Below are 9084 nucleotides of genomic sequence, written 5' to 3'. Positions count from 1 at the left end.
AATCTCAGAGATGGGAGTACTTTTGAATATATATATATATATATATATATATACACACACACACACACACACATATATATATATATATATATATATATAATGATTATTATTTTGTTGTTTTTTTGTTTTTTGTTTTTTTTAGCAGCCTGAAAAAGGTCAAAATGTGGAGCCAAACCAAAAGTCATCACTGATGCTGTCTTGGAAAAGCAGAATGTTGTGCCTCAAATCATAGAAGTCTGTGAGGCGACTCAAAGATCTAAGAGAAATGAAATCAAGTTTAATCACCATAGGTTTTGAAAAGATAAAAATTAAGCTTGCTATATAAATTAAACAGATGGCTGAATTTCTCCTGTTGATTGCAATCCTTTGCCTTACAGACACATCAAGAAACACTGATGTGTGGTAACCATGTCCATACTTTCATCCTCTGAAAATAAAATCATACCAGTTTCTAAATATCTGTTCCCTGTTATGTGTGTCATGTGCTAACTCTTCCATTTATATCAATTCTGCCATTTGCACTGCCTTGGCTTACACAGCCCAGCCCACCCTACCCTCATTTTATACAGTGGCATTTCTTCATTTGTTCAGTTGAACAACTAGTCCGATTTGCCTTAAAATGCAATATATATATATATATATATATATATATATATATATATATATATATATATATATATATATATATATATAAGGCTGTCTTTTTTCATGGTCTATCAGATGTATTCGATTCAGCTAGCATGATATTGAACGAGTCAAAGAAGAGTAGCTGAATGGAATATATCTGATATACCAAGAAAAAAAAGACAGACATTATTATTATTATTATTATTATTCATCTCATCTCATTATCTCTAGCCGCTTTATCCTGTTCTACAGGGTCACAGGCAAGCTGGAGCCTATCCCAGCTGACTACGGGCGAAAGGCGGGGTACACCCTGGACAAGTCACCAGGTCATCACAGGGCTGACACATAGACACAGACAACCATTCACACTCACATTCACACCTACGGTCAATTTAGAGTCACCAGTTAACCTAACCTGCATGTCTTTGGACTGTGGGGGAAACCGGAGCACCCGGAGGAAACCCACGCAGACACGGGGAGAACATGCAAACTCCGCACAGAAAGGCCCTCGCCGGCCATGGGGCTCGAACCCGGACCTTCTTGCTGTGAAGCGACAGCGCTAACCACTACACCACCATGCCGCCCCTTTCCAAACGAAGTATTGCACAAAAACGAGTTTAAATGACAATTACTGCCTACTTTTTTCAAACTTTCCTGCGGTTTGATTACGTCAGCATTTGAAAGATGGCGTGTGCGTCTTTTGACAACGTTGGCAGACGTTGGTCACTTTGATTTCTGCTGTACGTTTTACTTCCATCCTACAATGTCTCGCACAGGTCTCAACGAATCTCATTTACGGCCATTGCTTTGACACGTGGACTGATTACATACTGTAGCATATTTCAAACACTCATAACTTGCTATAGCAGTGACAAAATGGTGATCAAAAATGCATTCCTATATTTAATAAAATGAGATAAATAGAATTTTGATAATAAATAAATTTGTCTTCAGTTCCCCTTTAAGCAATATATAAATAAAAATACATATGTAATTGACATATATAAGCTGTTTAAACTTCAAACAGCATAATACATATTTTAAAATGCAGCAAATTTAAATTTGCCTTTGCAAATTTTATGATTTGAGACAAATCTAGCAAGGTTCACATTAGTTAATTTTCTTATGTGCAAATTTCCACACACTCAGGAACAAAAGTAGGATGCATCTGTTCTTGCAAATTTACAGGATTTTCATGAACACCACATTTCTCGTAGAAATGCATGTGCAAGCAATTTACAAATAAATCCATTTGTATCCAGCTTGATAAATGAGTCCCATTGAGAGAGAGAGAGAGAGAGAGAGAGAGAGAGAGAGAGAGAGAGAGAATACCACACTGTATTACACCCTGCTTCTTTTTTTTATCAAGCTACACAAGTAAAGTTAATTATGTAATTGCACCATAATATAACAGTGTGATATTAATCACAGACCTTAATGAGTGGAAACAAGCCTAAAGTCAGCTCTCTCAGTCAGCAGCTTTAGAAAGAGCTGCCAAGTCTTTGCGTATGGGAGGTACTTAAAACCAGACAATAAACTATATGCTCATTAGTAAAGCAAGAGCCACGAGAGGGCAGAATGATGGCTTATGTATGTACCTTTGTCTGTGTACAAGCATAAACTCTTTCCCATTTAATACGTGCTGGGCCACAAAGTACCGAGGGCCAGCTCTACCAGGTGGCGTTAGCACTAATATGGTCTAAAAATGTTTGAAAGTGAATTTGTTTACTCACGGATACTGATTATCGAGGGACTGTGGTCATCATGGCTGCATATGAAGTAGACGAAATGAACATTTCTATGTCGTTTTTGCTCCGAGTCTGCAGCCGAGCATAATAACCTGACTCGCTTTTAGATAACTTTACCAATTTACACAATGAACACAGACAGAAATAGAGAGAATTGTATTATTAACATAAAAATATGGCATACTTTAGTTCCTTACCTAAATATTCAATTACATTCAATTGTAAAATTCAGCACAACTATGATTTCAGGTTTCACAAGTTTTGGCTCAATTTTTTTTCCATGTCTTGTCTGATTATTTCGTGATCCAAAACTAGGGGTATACAATAACAATACTCCAAATTTCTGCTATAATGAATTCAATTAAAAAAGACACTTTAAAAATAGCTAAACTAGGCATCCTGCCAAGTGTATATTCCCACCTTGACAGGCCAGAATAAAGCATTTACAACCCCGATTCCAAAAAAATTGGGACAAAATACAAATTGTAAATAAAAACGGAATGCAATAATTTACAAATCTCAAAAACTGATATTCTATTCACAATAGAACATAGACAACATATCAAATGTCGAAAGTGAGACATTTTGAAATTTCACGACAGCAACACATCTCAAAAAAGTTGGGACAGGGGCAATAAGAGGCTGGAAAAGTTAAAGGTACAAAAAAGGAACAGCTGGAGGACCAAACTGCAACTCATTAGGTCAATTGGCAATAGGTCATTAACATGACTGGGTATAAAAAGAGCATCTTGGAGTGGCAGCGGCTCTCAGAAGTAAAGATGGGAAGAGGATCACCAATCCCCCTAATTCTGCACCGACAAATCTCATCTCATCTCATCTCATTATCTCTAGCCGCTTTATCCTGTTCTACAGGGTCGCAGGCAAGTCGGAGCCTATCCCAGCTGACTACGGGCAAAAGGCGGGGTACACCCTGGACAAGTCGCCAGGTCATCACAGGGCTGACACATAGACACAGACAACCATTCACACTCACATTCACACCTACGGTCAATTTAGAGTCACCAGTTAACCTAACCTGCATGTCTTTGGACTGTGGGGGAAACCGGAGCACCCGGAGGAAACCCACACGGACATGGGGAGAACATGCAAACTCCGCACAGAAAGGCCCTCGCCAGCCACAGGGCTCGAACCCGGACCTTCTTGCTGTGAGGCGACAGCGCTAACCACTACACCACCGTGCCGCCCTGCACTGACAAATAGTGGAGCAATATCAGAAAGGAGTTCGACAGTGTAAAATTGCAAAGAGTTTGAACATATCATCACCTACAGTGCATAATATCATCAAAAGATTCAGAGAATCTAGAAGAATCTCTGTGCGTAAGGGTCAAGGCCGGAAAACCATACTGGGTGCCCGTGATCTTTGGGCCCTTAGACAGCACTGCATCACATACAGGCATGCTTCTGTATTGGAAATCACAAAATGGGTTCAGGAATATTTCCAGAGAACATTATCTGTGAACACAATTCACCGTGCCATCCGCCGTTGCCAGCTAAAACTCTATAGTTCAAAGAAGAAGCCGTATCTAAACATGATCCAGAAGCGCAGACGTCTTCTCTGGGCCAAGGTTCATTTAAAATGGACTGTGGCAAAGTGGAAAACTGTTCTGTGGTCAGACGAATCAAAATTTGAAGTTCTTTATGGAAATCAGGGACGCCGTGTCATTTGGACTAAAGAGGAGAAGGACGACCCAAGTTGTTATCAGCGCTCAGTTCAGAAGCCTGCATCTCTGATGGTATGGGGTTGCATTAGTGCGTGTGGCATGGGCAGCTTACACATCTGGAAAGACACCATCAATGCTGAAAGGTATATCCAGGTTCTAGAGCAACATATGCTCCCATCCAGACGACGTCTCTTTCAGGGAAGACCTTGCATTTTCCAACATGACAATGCCAAACCACATACTGCATCAATTACAGCATCATGGCTGCGTAGAAGAAGGGTCCGGGTACTGAACTGGCCAGCCTGCAGTCCAGAGCTTTCACCCATAGAAAACATTTGGCGCATCATAAAACAGAAGATACGACAAAAAAGACCTAAGACAGTTGAGCAACTAGAATCCTACATTAGGCAAGAATGGGTTAACATTCCTATCCCTAAACTTGAGCAACTTGTCTCCTCAGTCCCCAGACGTTTACAGACTGTTGTAAAGAGAAAAGGGGATGTCTCACAATGGTAAACATGGCCTTGTCCCAACTTTTTTGAGATGTGTTGTCATGAAATTTAAAATCACCTCATTTTTCTCTTTAAATGATACATTTTCTCAATTTAAACATTTGATATGTCATCTATGTTCTATTCTGAATAAAATATGGAATTTTGAAACTTCCACATCATTGCATTCCGTTTTTATTTACAATTTGTACTTTGTCCCAACTTTTTTGGAATCAGGGTCGTAGTATAACTGAATGAATGAATGCATAAATGTTTCATGGGCAATTACAAAACACAAACAAACAAATGTAAAAATGAATGCGGACGTGACTTGTTTTCAGTGTTAGATTATTTTCATATTTTAATGTCATTTTCAGTGTTCATCCATCCAGAAAATGATGAGTTTATCAACAGATGATCAGATTACATATCAACAGATATCTCATCTCTCATCTCATTATCTCTAGCCGCTTTATCCTTCTACAGGGTCACAGGCAAGCTGGAGCCTATCCCAGCTGACTACGGGCGAAAGGCGGGGTACACCCTGGACAAGTTGCCAGATCATCGCAGGGCTAACAAGTAGAGACAAACAACCATTCACACACCTTCGCATTCACACCTACGGTCAATTGAGAGCCACCAATTAGCCTAACCTGCATGTTTCTGGACTGTGGGGAAAACCAGAGCACCCAGAGGAAACCAAACTTTAATACTTAAGTCAAAATACAGATCCCGCTGGTCAAATGTTACTCCGATACAAGTGAAAGTTGTAGTCAATTTTTTTACTTAAGTTAAAGTACTGAAATACTTGCTTTTAAAAATTTTTAAGTATTAAAAGTACATTTTCTGTCAACGCATCGTTGTATTATTGCCACACTTACAAAACCTAATGTCTCTGAAGCAACTGACTGGATTTTCTGACTAACTTGTACCGATATAACCTGTAGAATAAACACCTGGTAGAATGTTACAACATGAAACACAACTGAACTGAAAAAGAGCAATTGTCATTTTCGGGTTTTTTTGTTGTTGTTTTTTTTTGTAACACTCCTCACTACCCCCACAAAGCAGCATGGGAGTGTTCTGACCCAGCTCTGGCAGTGTGTGCACACCAGGGGTGATTTCTCAGAGACAACAAGGGCAGCCGAGCTTCCCCTAAAATTCTCTCCCCAAACTGCGGCGTCTACGACGTTGAATTCTCATTAAAACAATAACTTGCACAACATAATATATGCCCAAGATTGTATTTACGTTCATAACTATCCTGTAACTTATTTGAGTGATGTCTGACGAACTTGCAGTTCACTACGAGAATCACCTTTGCTGCCAGGCTGTAACCTTTCTTATTTCAATGGGCTCTATGGACTGGCAGCAGTGTTGCCAGATTGGGCGGTTTTAAGTGCATTTTGGCGGGTTTTGAACATATTTTGGGATGGAAAATGTCAGCAGTATCTGGCAACACTGACTGGAAGCCGGGTATCCGTTGCAGTCTACGAGACGGCTCTGAACAGCCAATTTCGGCTAGTTGTTATTGGTTAAAATCAACAAACTCGTCACTTCCAGGGAAGCCGGGCTTCTCTGGGACTAAACGAGACAGTGGGAGGGACAAGAAGCAGGGCTGATAAAGGATTATTGGAGGTAGTGTTTGAAAGACATGAGGAGGGCGGTACTTCGGCGAGGAACACGGAAGTATGATCAGTCAGTCCCTAGCGGATGTCGAGAAAGTGTAGTCGTGTGCCAAAGTGCTGTCCGAATTTCTTTTCATATAAACGTTTCTTCTCATTGATGTCTCTGTACATTACTCTGTAAATAAATGTAAATATTACTCGTTGTGCTCCGTTAACTTTCATCCATTCTATTAGTTTGATCATTCGTGAATTCACTCGTTTATTTCATTTGTAGTTCAATCTGGTTGTAGGCTAGCTTGAGCCTTATTGGGATCTGCAGTGCTAGCTGCTAACAGAAATTGGTGAAGTCTCTGGAAAGCACAACCAGCTGGTATGACAGGGTCACAGACCATTTTCTGGAAAAGGAGCGGAGGGCAGAATTTGTGTATAAATAGTGTTCATGTTCATGAATCTGAAGTGTGTATATTGTTCAGTAATGTTAAGAGAATGGTGGGCTCTGTGTTATAGGTTATACCTGGGTATAATATTCAAGGTTCTGTGTGTTGCATAGCCTACCTGGTTATGAATTTCCAGACTGTGTTGCAGAAGATGTTCAAGGATGTGTTGCACAGCTGGATGTTGTGTTAAAGACTCTGTGTTGCATATCAGGGTATGATGTTCAAGGCTCTTCGTTGAATAGCCAGTGATTTTTGGATGTTTGATATTTTTGATTAAGGATATGAGGCACTAGCCTGGCAAGCCAGACTATAACATGAAATGTACAAGCAAAAATACTTTCTGCCACTAGGTAGGGTTGTCTAGTTCACTATGCTAATGGGGCACACCTTTCTATGCTTTGATATCCGGCCTACAGGTTTTACGATGAATGCGTAAAATGGGCTTCCCCTGTTTTAAAAACCAGCAGCCGCCACTGGTGCACACATATGTGTATATATGTACTGTATGTTGATCAGGAAGACAGTAAGTAGCTGTAAATGCAGCTCGCTCAGAAAATAAAAATGACAATCCAACTTGCTTAAAATGCAGCTCCACTCCCCAAGCTTAATAACTGCCCAACAGCAACACTGCTTTAAGCAAGACAAAAAAAAAAAGCAAGCCCATCATCTGACATCAAAACAAAAAATTCCAGTAATTTGTTGTGACTGGCTAGTACAATACAGTCCATCTCACAGGTTGTGTGTGTGTGTGTGTGTGTGTGTGTGTGTGTGCGCACATGCGTGTAATTGTATGTATTCATACACATATGAATCTGCCTGTGCCATCATGGTGGTTTAACGTTAAGCTAGCTAGACAGTGAAACTCCACCTGACACGCTAGCAAACGCTTTTCAAACTCAAAATAATATTGGGTAGCTAACGCTACTAGAAAAGAAAGATTTCTACATTCTGTTTATTTGGCAAGATTATGCTAAAACATATTTCTGAAAGTACTCCAGATAAGTTAACGTTATTCATGTTAGCGTAACTCTGTTTTTACACGCTAACTAACAGTGTCCAAGTTAACTAGCTATGTGTTAATATTAGCAGTGGACAAGGCGATGGCAGCTTGGTGGGCAAATCCATAGAAAGTCATTTGACTAACCAGACTGCATAGCTATTGCAACGTTATCGCTAGCTCTAAAAGCACAGACAACTTCATTGCAAGCTTTCTCTTGGAACAAAACGTTTATATCCCTCAATATGCTTCCGCAAGTTGGATGATGAGTTTTTGTAGGCCGTGATGTGCTCTGTTTTCGGCAAACAAAGCAAATATTTAAAACAAAACAAATCTTTAATCCTTTCAGAAAATCATGGGCCATGAGTGCATGCATTCTCCATAAGAACCGCCTCCTTCCATTCTGCCGTCAACTGATCGTGTTAAATAACGCTGCTGAGAAATCACTGAACTTGATTTTATACAGTCTATGGACGTGACGTGACCCTAGTGATTACTGACAGACTGTCTCAGTGTCACCTGTGAAAAAACCAATCACGTTTTAGAAAAGAAAAGAAAAAACATCCACTTTCAAAGCTGCTTCATAGTAACGAGTAACGAGGAGCTTGATAGAAATGTAGTGGAGTGAAAAGTACGATATTTGCCTTTCAAATGTAGTGAAGTTAAAGTCATAAGTTGCCAAAAAAAATACTCAAATAAAGTACAGATACTCAAAAAGTGTACTTAAGTACAGTACTCAAGTAAATGTACTTCGTTACTGTCCACCTCTGGAGGAAACCCATGCAGACACAGGAAGAACATGCAAACTCCACACAGAAAGGCCCTTATCAGCCACTGGGCTCAAACCCAGGGCCTTCTTGTTGTGAGGCGACAGTGCTAACCACTGCACCGCCATGCCACCCAAAATGTGGTAACACTTCATGATTTTGCGTGTCATCTTTGTGCAGGGGCCATGCTAATTTTCTCTGTATCATTCCAGTTTAAAAATATACAGTGCTGAGCGTAAATGAGTACACCCCCTTTGAAAAGTAACATTTTAAACAATCTCTCAATGAACACAAACAATTTCCAAAATGTTGACAAGACAAAGTTTTTAATATAACATCTGTTTAACTTATAACGTGAAAGTAAGGTTAATAATATAACTTAGATTACTCATTTTTTCAGTTTTACTCAAATTAGGGTGGTGCAAAAATGAGTACACCCCACAACAAAAACTACTACATCTAGTACTTTGTATGGCCTCCATGATTTTTAATGACAGCACCAAGTCTTCTAGGCATGGAATGAACAAGTTGGCGACATTTTGCAACATCAATCTTTTTCCATTCTTCAACAACGACCTCTTTTAGTGACTGGATGCTGGATGGAGAGTGATGCTCAACTTGTCTCTTCAGAATTCCCCATAGGTGTTCGGTTGGGTTCAGATCAGGAGACATACTTGGCCACTGAATCACTTTCACCCTGTTCTTCT

At 39.8% G+C, this 9084-nt stretch overlaps 1 non-coding gene across 1 annotated transcript; it reads right to left on the bottom strand.

Annotated features, from left to right (window-relative positions):
* Positions 1-8512: 8512 nt before the first annotated feature.
* On the bottom strand, positions 8513-8620 carry LOC132871063 (U6 spliceosomal RNA). Its single transcript, XR_009651252.1, has one exon. It is a non-coding gene; the product is annotated as a U6 spliceosomal RNA (small nuclear RNA).
* Positions 8621-9084: the final 464 nt, after the last annotated feature.

This window comes from Neoarius graeffei, chromosome 22, assembly GCF_027579695.1.
Source record: "Neoarius graeffei isolate fNeoGra1 chromosome 22, fNeoGra1.pri, whole genome shotgun sequence".
NCBI lineage: Eukaryota > Metazoa > Chordata > Actinopteri > Siluriformes > Ariidae > Neoarius > Neoarius graeffei.
This window is presented reverse-complemented; position numbering and strand designations above follow the sequence as displayed.